A 15,858-nucleotide genomic window follows, 5' to 3' on the forward strand; every position below is an offset into this window, starting at 1 on the left:
GCTCCTGGAAGTTCAGCCTCAGCTCTTACCCGCACCCGTCCGTGACGCTGCATGTCCTAACATCACCTGAGAGAACAGCTAGATGCTCGCCTGAGTCGTTTTCTCTTTGTCCTTGGGCACACACGGGGCTGGGCTGCTGGACTGCCTTTTCCAGGCTTCCTGGCCTTTGCGTGTGGCCACATGACTCTGCTCTAACTAATGGAATGTGGGCAGAAATGAAGGACTTCCATGCCTGGTCCCAACCCCCCCCCCCCGTCATCCCCCCCCCGTGCAGTCCTCCATGCTCTTAGCTCCCAGGATGGGGGAGAGACCCAGTGGAAGACACAAGGTCCCCCTAGAAGATGGTGGAGCCAGGACAAGTAAAGGAGCCCGGGGCCCTTGAATTCCCCCGACTGGACTGTGCCCAAAATAAGCCTCTAATTGTGTTAAGCCACTTTGATTTGAGTGTTGTGTTAGGGTTAGCCCCTCCTGACTAATACACTTAAGAAATCCATTTTCTGCTCAACTAGGTTTATTTTTTATGACCAAGAGCGCTGAGTGTTTCACCTCCCTACCTGGTCTGCCCTCAAGAAGTCTAATGCGAGAGACAGTCACGCCCGCGGGCAAGCTTCCCTCCGGCCAGGAGGCACCGGGCTCCACTCTCCTCCCCTGGCGATCCCCACCCTTCCTCCGGCCCAGGCCACAGAAGTCTCCCTGAGAAAGTCGGCTTCTCCTCCGCTGTGGTCTTGCCCCGCGTCTGCGACTTCACACCTAACTCCCTGCCTGGCGGAGGGAAGTCAGGCACGTTCTTCCCGGCGCCCCTGAACTCGGCGTAAGGAATCCTGCCTCCTCTTTATTGAAAGGCGAAGCTGGCGCTGGGTCAGGAGCCCAGAGAGCCATCCATGAGGAAATTACCCTACGCCGGGTTAAAGTCAGGCTTTGAGTTAGGGCAATAGATGCCCTTTGGCACGTCTGGCCCCTCCCACGCCTTAAGTCTCCCCTACCCGCCACGGGTGGGGGTGGGCCCATGGCAGCCATGTTTGTAGCATGTGACTGAGTCCTCACAGCGGATTGGGCCAGGGCTGGGCACGTGATCTAAGCGGGGCCAACCGGAGACTTCGTGCCTGCAAGCAGGAAATGCAGCCTCACCTGGGCTGCCCTGAGCCCACCTGTTGAGTGGATCGTCGTGTGTGCCAGGTAGACTGAGAAAGAGGCCTAGAGGAAGCCAGTCGAACAAAAAGCAGCAGAAATAGAGAAGAAAAGGTAAGTGAAGGAGAAACTAGGAACTTTCTGAGCCCGGTGCATCCTGGGTCGTGGGTCCACTAGCAAACCCCCTACCCGTAAACTAAGCTTTCTCTAGTTTGCATACGCCAGTTCAAGGTAGCCTGTAAAATCTAAACTGGAAGAGTCTTACCTGATAAAGGAAGAAGCAGAAAAGGTCACCCCACAGATTGCCTCCTTATGGAAGCCAAGGCACCTGCTGGCTTGCCCTGAACTGGGAAACCTAAAAGTACTGGGAGCGAGGGAAAATATGGCAGCTGGAGAGACCTCTGGGGATTTATCGTCAGCGAAACGTGCCCGACTGATTTTCCAGCCGAGCAGCCTCATGTCAGAGCCGAGCAAACGCAGGGAACCCGGGGCCGGGCGGGAGCTCTCTGGATAAGTCAGCACGTGTTGCTAGGCTGGCGACGAGCGACGCGCCTAACTCCCTGGCCCCGCCGGTCCCCGCGCCGCGGAGACGCGCGCTCCCTGCGCACACGTGCGCACTCGGCCGGCGCGGGAGGGGCTGCGGAGGCCTGGCCTCGGGGGAGACGCTCGGGCCCCGCGCCCACCCCACCCCTGCGCGGCGGGGAGGGCCCAGCCCGCCGGGCCTTTCAGAGTTAATTAGCCTTCATGCATATGGATGGTACCGCCGACTGAACGCCGTGGCGGGGTCGCGACCTGACCCCGGCGAGGCGTGCAGAAAGAAAAGACTCCTCTTCCCAGCTCGCTCCCTCACTGAAAGCCCAGCTGCCGGGCGCAGCGCCGGGGTGTGATCGCCGCCGCCCCATTTCTCCCGCAGAAGAAGCGCTTGCGGGGAGGCAGGGGGCGCTGTCCCCGGCCCCCATGAGCAGCCATCCCCCTGATCTGTCGCCGTACTGATATCAGCGCTGGGAGTTTACTCCGAAGCTTTCCTTTCCCGTGATGGTTTTCATTTCCTGTCATTTAAAGCTGCAGCCTTTATGGAATATCACATGGTTTTCGTTTACACAGGAAATCAGCTGCAGTTGTGAGATGCCGACTTACTTTTTTTGTTTGTTTTTTAATCCTCCCCCCCTTAAAAAAATTGAGAGGGAAAGGGGAAAAAAAAAGCCAGCTAGCAACAGTTTGTTTTGAAATCGTTTTCCTTTTTGATCCCAAGTCCCTGTTCTCCGAAGTGGTCTGCGGTTGTACAGAAAGCAGCAGTTTCTTTCTGACACGTGGTAGTCACTTTCCGTGAAGAAAGCCTAGCGCCAAGAGATGCTTTTGCTTTTTCCAGGCCAGGGACGGGGGCGCGGGCGCAGCTGCGCCAGCAGCTCCGCCCCCGGGATGCGCCGCTTGACCCGCCGCGATCCGCCCAGGGAGCCGCGGGCCCGGCTGTGTCCAGGAGCTGGGTTTACCCTCCTGGAAGGGTGGCACGTACTGCCCAGTTACCCATTCTGGGATCCCTCTGCTTGAACCTGAAAGGAGCAGTGTCCTGACCGACCCCCGACCCAGGACCCCCCAAGGACCACAATAGAAGTCTGTCCTCGACCCGGTCCCAACACATCACGCCAGGAATCAGAGAATCGCAGGGCTTCAAAACGGGGGTGAGGATTGTGTGGAAGAATTCGCGATTCGTTCTTTAAGCCCCGCCCTGCAGTTACTACTGAGTTAGGAACTGCAGACTAGAAGCAGCCCCGCCCCGCAAGACCGCACTCCCTGGTTACCCTCTGCGCGCCCGCCCTGAGGGCAACTAGACGGCCCTGGGCAATAGCGCCACCTGGTGCCCAGCATCCCTCCCAGCGATTCCTCGTATCCCTTTCCAGGATGCTGCGCCGCCTGAAGAGATCAAAGGTGCCCAGAATGGGTTCAGGACTCTAGGGGAGCTCCCACCTGGGGTTGAAATGGCCCCTGCCTCCTCCCGTCTTGTCCCTGAAGGAGCTTAAAGCACAGGGAACAGGAGGTGCTCCTGTCTCTACAGAGGCAACCACGATAACAGACCCACTCCTTTCATGGAAGGCCGAGCCCTCAATTAAATGGAAAATGCCCTTGAAGAGATGCAGTTTAGGCACCTCTTTTAGAGTGAACCAATGTGTTACCTTTTCCCAAGGGTGAGCGGGCATCTAGAGAGGCGAGAAGGCAAAGAGGCAGGAGGCCCACCCTGAGGTCCGGGAGGGCCAGAGCCAGCGCTGCGGCCGCCCTTCAAGGGCCCGGGCCATCCCTGCGGTGGGACTGGGCGGAAGGGAGGGACGGCTCTGGAAGGCTGGGTACGGACAGGGCCTGCGCGCACTTCATGGGTGAGCAGGGGGCCTCACAGGACCCAGGTGTCCCTCCGCGACTGCTGCAGCCCTGGCAGCTGAGACCCGTTTAACTGAGACTCAGGCAGCCCGCCCGTGACCGTCCGCACCGCCCCTCCCCCAGCCCGTAAACCAGCAGCCCTCTGTGTGAACATGAGCCCCACGTGTTTACGGGCTGTCTGCGGGGACGAGAAGGGGACAGGGCTTAGTGCTGCGGCCCTTTCAGCCTCCAGGTATTAAGCTGCGTGACGTGACCCATTCTCTGAAACCAAATGTTTGCAAGGACACCCGGAAGCCACCTGGGAATTTCTCTAGGCTTCCACGGGTCAGCAGGCACAGCTCCCCTCTGTTACGCAGGGGAGCCGCCCGCCGGCTGTCACCGCCCGCCCCAGATCGGGGTGCGCAGGCAAAGTCTGCGGCAGGCCTGTGAGCCCGGTGAAAGGAACCCTGCCCCTTTCCGCAGCAGCGGGCGGCTGTGGTCTCTGTCTGAGGCCCTGAGCTGTTTTCCTCCCAGGAAGCTGATTGGCCTCCTGCTGCCTATTACCTGACTGGGGGACTGCGGGAGTCAGCGTGATCCTGCGTCCAGACTCTTCAGCCCCGGGGTGAGCTCCGCTGGGGAGACCAGTTCGTCCCGAGCCAACGCCCTGATTGGGCCCCTTGTGAGATGCACCTTCTTCCTCCAGGTCCCACCCAGCACTCCTCTTTTTCCTCCCCTTTCTCTGGAAGTATGGAGTTTATTGGTCTCTGCACGGAGGACGGTGGGGGGAATGATCTTAATTAAGAAAAGATCCAGCTCTGACCTGGCTGTTTCGGTTTTAGGGCGGTTGCCAGCGAGTCACGCGGACTCTCACGTGAAACCTTCTCCGCTCAGGGCTCTTTCTGGTCCCCTTACTTGACCATCTGGAAGATGGGAGAGTTTTTGGAGGGAAGTTTGGGCAAGAAAAATCAGATGCGTGAAAGCCTCTTTCTCAGCCTCGCAGCTCCTGAGGATCCCCGCATTTCTGGCCAAGAGTGGGTCCTGCCGGCCCCACGCCCCAGGCTGCCTCCCCCAGAGAAGGCCTTCCCGACTCTGGTGAGTTGGCCCCTGGACTCAATTAACATTTCAATATGTATTTATTCCTGTTGCATGAAAAAAAAAACCAAAACAAATCACCTTCTGGTAAGGTGCCAGAACGAGATATATAATGATGCTGTTTACCCGCGACGGTGTCGTTCGCTGTTGTTGACAGTCAAATAAATCAACGTAGTAAACACAATTTGCTCAAAAACGGCTGAGGAAAAGCAGCTGGTTAGCACATTTCAGCAGGACCTGTTGGTTCAAGTCTGCACGGATGTTTAGACTCTGCGCTGCCTGCAACAGATGCTCGCCTGGGTCCCCACGTGAAGGGCCCAGGCGACGCTTGCGCTGGCCCTTGGGGGCGGGGAGGGCAGCCCGCCCGCTGGGGGGCAAGCACCCAGCCCATTAGCATTCACAGCCCGTGGCCGCCCAGCGCCCGGCCTTTGTGTGCCGGGAACAAGCCAGCTTTCTTCCCCGGGAGGACGGCGCCTCAGCGCCCCACGCGGCTACTGCCTTCGAGCTTTCCAGTGGCTTTGGGGGCCAGAGGGCCTCGCTTGGCACTCAGAGTGGCTGCCTCGTGGTGCTCAAAAGAGAAGAAAGAGTTATTTTTGCAGCAGGAGGAGGCTGTGGCTACCCGGTGCCAGGGAAGCCGTGGAGTAGTGGTGGGCGGGTCACTCCTGGGAGGGGACGGGACCAGCAGGTCGCTGCCATCCTAGGTCCTGGTGACCAGGCCCTGCTTCCGCCTCCAGCTCCAGTCTGTGTCTGGGGATGCCAGGGCTGTCCCTGGAAAGGGGACCCTTACCAGGGCCCCGACGGGCCCAAGAAGCTCCTGGACATGTCGGCACTGCCGGGGCACTTCTGTGTGCAGAGCCCCGGGGTGGATGCTGGAGACTTCAGGGATGGTTCAGGCGTGATTTCCCACGGGAAGGTCTAGGGTGGGAGATGCAGCGGTGTATGAAATCACCAGGAAGAGGGAGGCTCTGATGCAGGGTGGCTCGCCTGCCCCCTGCGCTGCGGCTTAGCTGTGTGACGCCGCACAGGGACCCAGAGTCCGTCTGCTCGTTCCCTAAGCGGGCTTGTTCTGAAGACGGGGTATGGTGACAGTTGCAAGCTTAGCACCACGCCCCGCATGTGCTACGTGCCCACCAAACGGCAGCCACCGTTCATCCTGCTGGCAACGTGCAAGGCGGCTGCGTGGGAAAGGCAGCATGTGCCCTGGGTCCAGGGGTAATTAGGACCTCATCCAACTGTCTGATAACTTCCTCAGACAGAGCACAGCCAAGACTTACCCGTCTGCCGATTTGCTCCTGAGCGGCCCCCGACTGACCCGCCCCTTCCCCTTTGCTCCAGGCAGGATGCAGGATGGACCGCTGCACCTCTGACCCTGCTCTTGGGCCGGGCTCTCCGGGAGGCCGAGGCGAGATGGAGTTAGAAGGCTCAGGGCGGCGGGGGGGGGGGGGCGGATCTGGAGGAGGCAGGGAGAGCCTTCAGACCGGGATGCAGGTCTGACCCCTGGGAAGGGAGAAAGGGAGGAAGGAAGATGGGGTCTCAGGAGCCTCAGACACCGGTGCAGCTCTAGAAAGCTCGCTCCGGCCCGGAGGTGCTGTGTGTGAGCCTCGCCTCTGCTCTCCTGGACGGCTTGGGCAAGTCTAATAGGAAAGTCTAGTAGGGAGAGTGTTCTGGAAAGCTAGGGGCACCAAGTACCTGGCAGGAATTTATCCCTTATCTAAACATTTTAGGGTTTTTAGTATAACAGCCACTATGGTGCTAACCTGCTAGGGAAGGATGACTCAGAACCAACATCCCTTCTCTCTGTGTAGCCTTGAAAATCCTTTAGCACAAAAAGCCTACTTTCATTTTCTAGCCCAGGAGCCTGGCTCAACTGTTGGCAATTTAGTCATTACCAGCGGCCTTAGTTCTAGAACGTTCCAGAAATGGGCTCTGCGACTCTGAGCACTTTGCTAGCATAACTCCTAGGTTATCTTGTGGGGGCAGTGGGAGGGTCTGTCTGTACAAAGCTCTCCTTGCTGACGTTCATGCCCAGTTGTTTCCAGTTGATACACACCCCAGACAAGCAGCATGGCCCCTAGAACCGTACCCCGCGCCAACCTTAAACCCCCTGGAACTTCTGATGGTCCCAGGCCCTCTCTCCTGACTAGCAGAGCGCCGCGCCGTCAGTACGGCACGTCATCGCCCAATGATGGCAGAAATCTCCATTGGCTGGTGCAGCTGTGGCTCAGATGTCCTGCACGGCAGTTAGAACATCGCCGGCGATCGATCAGCGCTGTCTCAGAGACATGGACCGCAAGCATGGAGCCAGAAACTGCGACAGCAAGAGCCGTGCGGACCCTTCGCAGGGAAATGGTCACAGACTCAGGACCCGCGGCGGGCCCCTCCCGCCCACAAGGAAGGCCTGCACGCCGTGGATCAGGTGCTGCGTTTTGGCAGGGCCCAGGCTTGAGTCTCTGTGCCAAACTAGGGTGTGCACCCCTAGAGTCTGCTTCTGGGGATGGATGCCTGGAGTTTGTGCTAAACCCGAACCCCTCAATTTGTGGTCCTCAAGCCCTGGGTCCCGCCTCTGGCGTTTGTGTGGCAGGTGGCTGCCAGGCTCACTCAGTACGCACTGCTTTGTGAAGCCGCTCCTGCTTGCTGAGCTCTAGTTGTGGTAGGCCGCAGCCAGTTTAAAAGAAATTTCTCCCAACGAGATAGCATCCCTCCAGGGTCCCCAGCGCATGTCTCCCTGCGTTCCTTTCTGCCAGAATAGGCGGCCTTTAGGGATGACGGGCTGCCACGTGGACCCTCAAAACTCACCGAGGTTCCTGGAAGGAGGAGGATGGAGCAGTTCGCCTGCCCATCAGCAGGAGGCGCTGCAGTCCGCGCCACTGGACTTGAGCCCAGAGGGCACAGAAGAGATGGCCCAGCCGAGCCCTCATTTTGCAGGTGTGGAAACCGGGGGCAAAGCAGCGACATGACTGTCCAAGGTCACACGGCCAGAGCCGGACCACAGGCCAGTCTGATGTTTGGGTCTCACTTCCATTCACTGTGTTGTTCTACCTCATCTTTTTTTTTTTTTCTTTTAATTTTATTTATTTATTTATTTTGGTTGTGCCGGGTCTTAGTGGTGGCAGTCGGGCTCCTTAGTTGCGGCAGCTGGGCTCCTTAGTTGTGGCACGTGAACTCTTAGTTGCAGCATGCGTGTGAGATCTGGTCCCCTAACCAGGGACTGAACCCGTGTCCCCTGCATTGGAAGGCAGATTCTTAACCGCTGCGCCACCAGGGAAGTCCCTACATCATCTTTTAAATGTAAATCATTGTGTGTGTTTGCGGGGGAGAGGGTTAGTACATTCTCAATTAAAGGGAAATTCTTCAATAAAATCTGACATTTAAAAAAAAAAGAGTCAGCACAAAGCCATACCTAGATTCTGAGACCCTGAGTTGAAAGGCTCCTGACCCTGTAACATGGCAAGGACACAGGAGGAGGACGTGAGTTTACAGACGGACAGACTCCAGGGACATTTGTCCCAGGGAGGAGGAGTCTAGGGCTTTGACTTGGCTCTGAAAGGGCTACGATTCCAGAAAGTCCGGCTTGCTCTGTCCCTGTCTCTTCCAGGGTGAGCAGAATTGCCGTACAAGTCAGAGCGCTGTGCGCTGCCCTGGATGTCAGGGTCTGCCTGGGCGCCCCCTGAGGCTGCTTGCCCCAGGGCCAATCTGAGTCAGGGACGGCCTTCTCAGGGCCCCTCTTCTGGTCCAGACCAGGTGGCAGTGTTCGTCCCCGACCTGGTCCACTCGGACTTGTCTCCCGTGGCTTCTGGTACTACGCGGAGGGCCACCTCTGGACCCCGGCCGATGTCCTGACCCCACCTGCCCCGCTCTGGTGGAAGCCCCCTTTCAAATTCACCATTTCACTGGCATCGAGCCTTCTTCCAGAAGACATCCAGGTGGACCCTGAGGAGGTCAGGACTGATCCGTCACTGGTTGTAGGGGCGAGGAGCCCCCAGCTCTGCACCCCCGAGGTCACCAGGGCCTCATAAACCCTGTCTCCAACAAGGTCCCACAGACAGCAGCACCTCGTTCATTCTGATGTTTGTTCAATACTCATTTGCACAGTAACTCTTCTAAGGGTCATCCAGTGGGGACCGTCCCTCTTAGGGCTCCACAGCTGAACATTTACTGACATGCTGACACGAAGCTTCCAGGAAAAGAAAGAATTTCAGGACTTTACGGACCAGTGAGATTCTGCACAGTTCTCCATTAAGTTTCACTCTCCCTATTTCAAGGGAAAATCGTTTTCCCAAGTGACTGGGGGAGTCAGTGCCTGGTCTGGGGTCAACCCTTCCAATCCCGGCCACAGTCCCTCTGGCCTCGTGAGCAGCTTTAATGAGCAAGGGAAGCACCAGGGCCCACAGAGCAGCTGCTGGGAGGCGAGGAAGAATGGACACCCGCGTGGGGACGGCCCCCCGTCCGTCCGTCTGTCTTCTCGCTGATGACGGCCCCAGTACCCTGCTGGTTGATGCTAAGACTCACGGAAGGCAGGTCTGGGAGCGCCTGTCATTAGACCAGCCTTTGTGGAGCAGCTCCCACCTACCAGGCACGGTGCTGGGTGCCGGGGCCACAGGAACTGGTAAACAGGCTGCCACGCTCGCCCTGGGCAGATGCAGGAGGGCAGCTGTTTCTGGTCCAGCAGGAAGTGCCCCGGGGCAGGGGAGGTGTGGTGGGCTTTACGAAGAGCGTCCCGGGCAGACAGGGCCGCTCCAGTGAGCCTGGCAGGGTGGTGGATGCTGGCGGGCGAGGACGGGGACAGAGGTGCTGGCCTGGGCTCCTCGTCACCCCAGTGTCTGGCCAGGTCCCCGCGTGTGCACACGCCTGGCTCCTCTAGCGCTGACGTCAGTACCTGCAGGCCCACGGGGCCCGGAGGAGGTAGGAGCAGCTGCCGCGCCCTGCGCCTCCTTGGCCAGGTGTGCCACGGCGGGAGCGGCGCTCCCCACGTCAGCACCTGTTCCTCCTGCCTGAGCCCCTCCTGTTGGTTGTGCAAAAGGACACGCCAGGCGCACCCCTGCCCCAGGCGAGGCGTGCACTGGGGGTGTGGCTTTTCAGGTGGGTTAACTGCTGCGCCTTGACCCGGGGCCGGGCCCGGAGATGCAGCGCCCAACCTTGTCCAGGTGTCTGGACGCCTCTCAGGTTCCTCAGAGCGGCCTGGGGAACACCCCCTAACACAAGCCTTGTGGATTAACAAACGCCATTTAAGAATGATGAGAAATGATTGATAATTAATTTCAGGAGAGTAGCCCTCGCCAAATAAGCCATTAAACGGGCTCTCGCTGGCTGTCCGTTCAGCTCATTGTCAGGCCTCCAGTACTCAGGAAAAGCAGCACCAGGTTTTAGCCAAAGTTTCCAGTCCGACTCTGCCGTTTTCGGCCGCTTTCCTGATTCCTGGGCCCCCTGATGTCCCAGCAGAGTCCACCCTGGTTCTCTGCAGACCAGGGCTGCAGGGCGTTGGTCTTGCAGGGCGTTGGGTGGGGGGCACCTTGGGTTTTTCTCCCAAGTGATCACAAGCAAAGCCCGAGAAATTCTCATTTTCATGTTTATGTCCGTCCTGATCTTTGTTCCCAGTTGTCAGGAAAGATAAGGAACAGAGATCCGAGCAGCCAGGACGTGTGCCCTAAGCCTCAGCGCTGGTGCAGGGACAGAGCGGAGCTGAGGCTGCCCAGGGACTGCGGGCCCCTGTCCTCAGAGTTGACAGTGGCACAGGGAATTCGCTGAGGTGGGTTTGCACCAGTGAGCATCTGGTGAGTGAGGGAAAGAGCTTGGAATGGGGGCGTGTGTGCCAGGGGGGTGGGCAGTGGCCAGAAGGGGGCAGCTGGGGGCGGCTGCATTTTCTGCCGCCTCTTTCCAGGCTGGCCGGTGGCTGGCTGTGCTTTTGTCGGATGCATGGCCTCGTGAGAACAGCCATGACCAGCTCACCTTGGAAGATTGAGATGCGAGCGCGTGGGGGACAAAAGCAACCAAACCCCTCTTGACAGTGGCGTGTGGTGTCCAATGAGGGGTTTGGACAATGTAAACCCTCCCGTAAAAGGCAGGAGAGGCAGCAAGCCCTGCCGTTGAGATCTTGGAAATTCTTCACCCAGAAAAGATTTGAGCTCTGTCCTAAAAGCACGGTAGGATCTGGAAGAAGGTGTGTGGGGTTCTGGGAACAGGCTCGGGACAACACAGGTGCATCTGAGTCCCGCAGCGGCGGGTGTGGAGGAGAGTGGGCGGGTCCTGCTGGAGAGCTGGGTGAGAGCTTTGAACGGAAGACTGTGATACGATAGAAGATTTGTTCTGAGGGAAGTGATGAGATGGGAATGTGGTCCAGGGCTCTCGCAGTGGAAGGCGTAGTGGGGGGCTGTTGCCAACCCCCATGAGTGATGCTTCAGGAGACTCTGGCCGTGGGGTGCAGGACGGATTGTTGGGGTACAGAGCAGCCTCCTCAATCTGCAACTCTGAGCTACCGGAGGATACATTATACCCCAAACAGCTGTTAGGTATTAGGCTGCAAGTGGCAGAAAAGCCCCCAGTAACAATGACTTAAGGATGGTTATTTTTTTCTCTTATTTTAAAAATTCAGGGGTGGACAGTTAAGGATTGGCTGGTTTTCCCTGGTGTCAGGGATCCAGATTGCTTCTAGCTGGTCTGCAGCACATACCTTTTACTCCTAACAACTTCTCATGGTCCAAGGCGGCTGCTGCAACTCCAGCCTTCGCACGTCACTCCAAGCAACAGGAAGAAGGAGGAGATGAAGAAGGAGTATGGAAGACTAAAGATGGCCATAAATTCCTTGACAAGTCTCCCAGTGAGAAGTGGGGATCGTGCCCCCTTCCCTTGAGTGAACTACTGTGTCCACTAGAAGGTGGCAGTAGTCATGTCGTGCCAGTTTCCAAACCCACGTCTGAAGACGATGGCAGACTACACAGCCTCTAGGAGTAGTCTCTCTGGAATAATGAGCTGTCAGGTGATGCCCTTGACCATCCTGACTGCCATGCTGGAGAGGCCACGTGTAGGGACTCTGGCTGACAGTCTCTGTTGATCCTGGCCTTCCTGCCATCTCCACCTACGCACCCGCCGTGTGGCCCCCATACACCAGCCCCCACACCAGCTGAGTGTCACCAACTGACCCAGTGGAGGAAAAAATCATATCACCCAGTGGGCTCCATCCAAGTTTCGGATCCACAAAATTGTGGAAAACAATAAAAATGATTGTTGTTTAAAACCCCCCAAGTTTGGGGGTAATTTGTTATGCAGCCATGGATAACCGGAACAAAATTTAGTACCTGGAAGTGGGCTCCTGCCTCACAGAAACCTAACACATGGCCTTGGCTTTGGGATGAAGCATTGGGCAAAGCTGGGAGGACCTTGGGAAGGTCGTTAATAAAAGCCAGAAGGACCTCAAAGAGACTTGATGAGAGCTTGGAGGAAAGTGAGGAAAATATTATTTGGATGCTGGACAGAAAGCTTAGCAACACTGTCACCCCTGGCAACATGGAAAATAGGATACGCAATGAACCCAAGGCCCTGGCTGAGGAGACGCCAGGCAGAAGATAGAACACGCCACTGGCTTCTTCCAGCTGCCTGCGATAAGCTGTATGAAGAGACAGATGGACTAGGGAAATATAAAGGGACCAGGGCTTTCTGGGTGTGATAACGAAACTGTGTCTCCTTGCCGCTGTCTCCCAGAAAAAGTGACTCACAGTGAGACGTGGCTTTAGGACAAAGATAAAATCCAGGGCACTGTCTGCGTAGCATGGCCTCAGGGTGACCATCCCAAGGTGTGGCTCTAAGACTTCTTTCCAGACCTTAGAAAGATGTAAGGATATACCTTGCAGGGCTTCTAAGAGCCTTAAAGGCGGGCCTTGCAGACTTTCTCGGTTATACAGTGGGGCTTTTAAGAGTTTTAAGGGCATTGCTCCCAACAGCTCCTGACTAAGAGCCACTGGGAGCCCCTCCCCAAGAGTAGGACTTGGCTGTAATCGGGGAACCAGAGATGTGGCCTGGATGGGTTTCCAAATTGCTGTGGACCAGCTGCTGATACAGGCTCTCTCTCCTCCCTGCTTTGCACGGAGCGTGTTACGTGGAGCTTTCCTGCCCTGATATCACATTGTTTGTTGAATGGGTGGGTCATGGCGCTCTTTTCTCTGGTTCACAGGTCTTCAGAACAAGAGAAACTGGGCCTGAGTTGCTGTTCATGAGGAAACACCGAGATGGATCTGGACCTGCCTTGGGAAGTGCACTGCGGGACCTCGAGCCTGAGCCTGAGCCGTGATGGGGAGAGACCTTCGGGGGTCTTTGGATTCTGTGTGCAGAACGAATGTAAGTAATTCATGCCCGAGGGAGGTCTGTGGAGGGTCAAGTTCTTTGACGGTCGTGCTGTGGGCCTGGATCCCAAACTGGCTGGATTTGAAGGGTGTTCACTGGAGGCGACTTTCTATTCTGGTTGAAATGCAAGCGAAAGCACAGCAGGTTGGTCCTTGGGGTCAGCACATCAGTTCTAGAAAGCCCAGCCTGGACTCTGAGGGATGATAAATGGGCGACACTCCACGGGGGGCTGGGGGCCGAGAAGTAAACAGGAGAGACCAGGCTCCAGGTCTGCTTGCCCGTCCGTAGCTTCCGTTGCGGCTGTAGAGGGTGCCCCTCGCTGGGGAAGGTGACACAGTCTAACAGACTCTGCTGTGACCCTCTCAGGGGTCACACGTGGAAGGACAGAGGTGGCAGGGGCCGAGGAGCCCGTGGTGAGATGTGGCTCCCTTGACAGCCCGTGAAAAATGACTGAGAAAAAGTGAGTTTTCCAGCTCTCTGGGGGTGGGTCCCGAGCTCTCTCCCGTGGGAGGTCAGAGTCCCCGGGAGGAGGTATAGCCCAGGGACGGGGTGGCCCGTGGGACCAGCTTCCACCTGTCTGCACGCTCCCCTTGCATTTTCCTTGTAGCTCTGTGACAACGTCCAGTTTTTGCTGCTCACCCGTTCTCCTGAAGGCACGCTCACTTCTGTCTCCCCAGAAACACTTTAGAAGTGATGACTAAACCAGGCCTCCACGGTCAGGGCCCACGTGAGCCCCACTGCGGGACAGGGTGAGCAGATGCAGGAAAGGGCCCCAGATGCGTCTTTCAGCCCCTCCAGAAACTCCCTCTGCTCTGCATCTGCCGGAAGTTCTGCGTTTCTGCTTTAGGCTCTTCCGTTAAGTAACTGAACCGAATGGATTCTACTGCGCGCGATCACAATTGCCTCGAGTTAAACCATAAAAACGTTCTACTGCTCGTCTGCAGTTCGGCTGTTATAAAGAAAGTAAATGGAAGTGTACGAGTTTAAGAGCTTGGAACTAGTTTCCTCTGGGAGCAAAAGTGGCAGCTGTCAGACACCTAGCTGCTAAGTCATCACTGTGCTTCCCGTTGTAGGAACGGGGCCACCGGGGCCTGAGGCGCTGCAGACAGGGATGCAGGGAAGGAGGACGCAGGGGCTGCTCCCGGGAGCGGAAGGCTGAGGCACGCGTAAGACCTGGTGCAGGGCTTCCCTGGTGGCGCAGTGGTTGGGAGTCCGCCTGCCGATGCAGGGGACACGGGTTCGTGCCCCAGTCCGGGAAGATCCCACATGCCGCGGAGCGGCTGGGCACATGAGCCATGGCCGCTGAGCCTGCGCGTCCAGAGCCTGTGCTCCACAACGGGAGAGGCCACAATAGTGAGAGGCCCACATACCGCAAAAAAAAAAAAAAAAAAGACCTGGTGCAGGAGTCCAGGCCTTATTTTCTCTTCCTAATTTTTTCCTAAATGAGCAAATGCCCTGCTCTAGAAATGGCAAGCATTTTCCGAACGATGGTCCAGGTAGAGTCTCGCATTCCTGAGAAAGCACTTAAAACCAAACTTCAGGAGCAGATGTCGGCATTTTGGCCTCTCCTGTTGTCAGTCGTTGAGGGTGCAGATGGCAGCTGACATGCTGAGTGGGTGGGGCCGGAGCTGGCCCCTCCCACCCAGAGGCATTAAAAAGCATCATCCCCTAAAATACCCACCAGGGCGATGGGCCAAGCCGGGGAAAGGTGGGCCATACATTGGAAAACACTTGTTTTCACTCCAAGTTACGCGTGGAGCCCATCCCCAGAGGGAACAAATGATCGCAGGCTGCTGTTCAGGACGGCTGGTGATGGATGGCGGGGCCCGGGCTGCCCCGAGAGCCCTCGCCTGTAGCTCAGCCTCGCCCTGGTCTCACCAGCCTTCCCGGTGGCGCCCAGGGACCCCAGCCTGGACCACGCTTTCCGGGCCACTGGGCTGCAGGAGCAGAGCTGTGTGGGCCAGCCAGCGCCTCACCACACACGCCCCGCCCCCCCCCCCCCCCCCCCCCCGTGTCCCCCACCACTCGCTGCCTTGGTGGGCTGTCCCGTCCCTCCGGCCAGGCCATGGTGGGCAGCGCGTCCTGCCCGGAGCGGGGGCTGGACTGCAGATCCTGTTTCAGGAAGCAGCTCGGCCTGCCGCCTAATTGTAGGGGTGGGAACAGAAAGGCAGCCACAGGGCTTTCCTTTGCCAACGAAAAGGCCAGAGTTGGGTCCTCCTCCCAGCTTTCATTTCAAAGAAGGCGAAAAACAATCCGCTCATTTTGCCTGAGTGCTGCCTTCCCAGGGTGAAAATGGAGACTTTGATGTGTCTCTGCCCGCCCAGCTCTCCAGGCCACCTGCCTCGGGGGCGGCCTCAGGGTGAATCACTCACCCCTGCCACCCAGTTCCAGGGCCCGGGACAGGACAGTGCAGGAGGCAGGCACCGCAGGGCGTGGGGCGGGGGACGCACTGCACTGTGGCTCCTCCTCGGGAGGGGCCGTGCACGCGGTTCGGTGCGTGGCCGCCTCCAGGTCTGCCAGGGCCCAGCTGGCCTTCCGGGAGCACCGCTCTGGGCTCAGGTGGGGCTCCTGTGCATGAACGCTCCAAGAACAGCTTTCCTACTCAGGCCTCTGGAATTGGCAGTGGGGTCTGAGCTGGAGCAGAAGGAAGCCGCTTCTCTCACCCCATCAGCCCCCGTGGGGCACGGCTGGGCCACAGGGCCTGCCTTACTAAGCCGGGCTGTACTATCAAAGCGGTGCTTGATTCATTAAAGCTAGAAAATTTTTAAACGCAGTCTTCCTGAAGGTTTTAAGCCAGCTTTTAACAAATCGCGCATTCATTTTTACCTTGAAACGTTTCACCCCCTTTTGAGCTGTCATCTTACCCAGCCGGTCCATTTAAAAGCTTGGAAGGCTTCGTGGATCGCCCATAAGAGTGTCAGCCTCACCCGCAGTTCAGTCCAAGCAGTTTTCCTC

The 15,858-nt window shown here is 57.6% G+C and overlaps 1 protein-coding gene across 1 annotated transcript in view; it reads left to right on the plus strand.

The window, feature by feature from the left end:
- ZNF438 (zinc finger protein 438) overlaps positions 1–15,858 on the plus strand; it is a 275,885-nt gene that overhangs the window by 217,037 nt on the left and 42,990 nt on the right. The window contains exons 12-14 of the transcript XR_003436090.1: positions 12,734–12,897; positions 13,270–13,363; positions 13,977–14,069. The gene's annotated coding sequence lies outside the window, so the exon portion shown is untranslated. The remainder of the gene's footprint in view (positions 1–12,733; positions 12,898–13,269; positions 13,364–13,976; positions 14,070–15,858) is intronic.

The sequence above is a fragment of the Aethalodelphis obliquidens genome, unplaced genomic scaffold, assembly GCF_003676395.1.
Source record: "Aethalodelphis obliquidens isolate GAN/ISIS:26980383/991018 unplaced genomic scaffold, ASM367639v1 scaffold23, whole genome shotgun sequence".
NCBI lineage: Eukaryota > Metazoa > Chordata > Mammalia > Artiodactyla > Delphinidae > Aethalodelphis > Aethalodelphis obliquidens.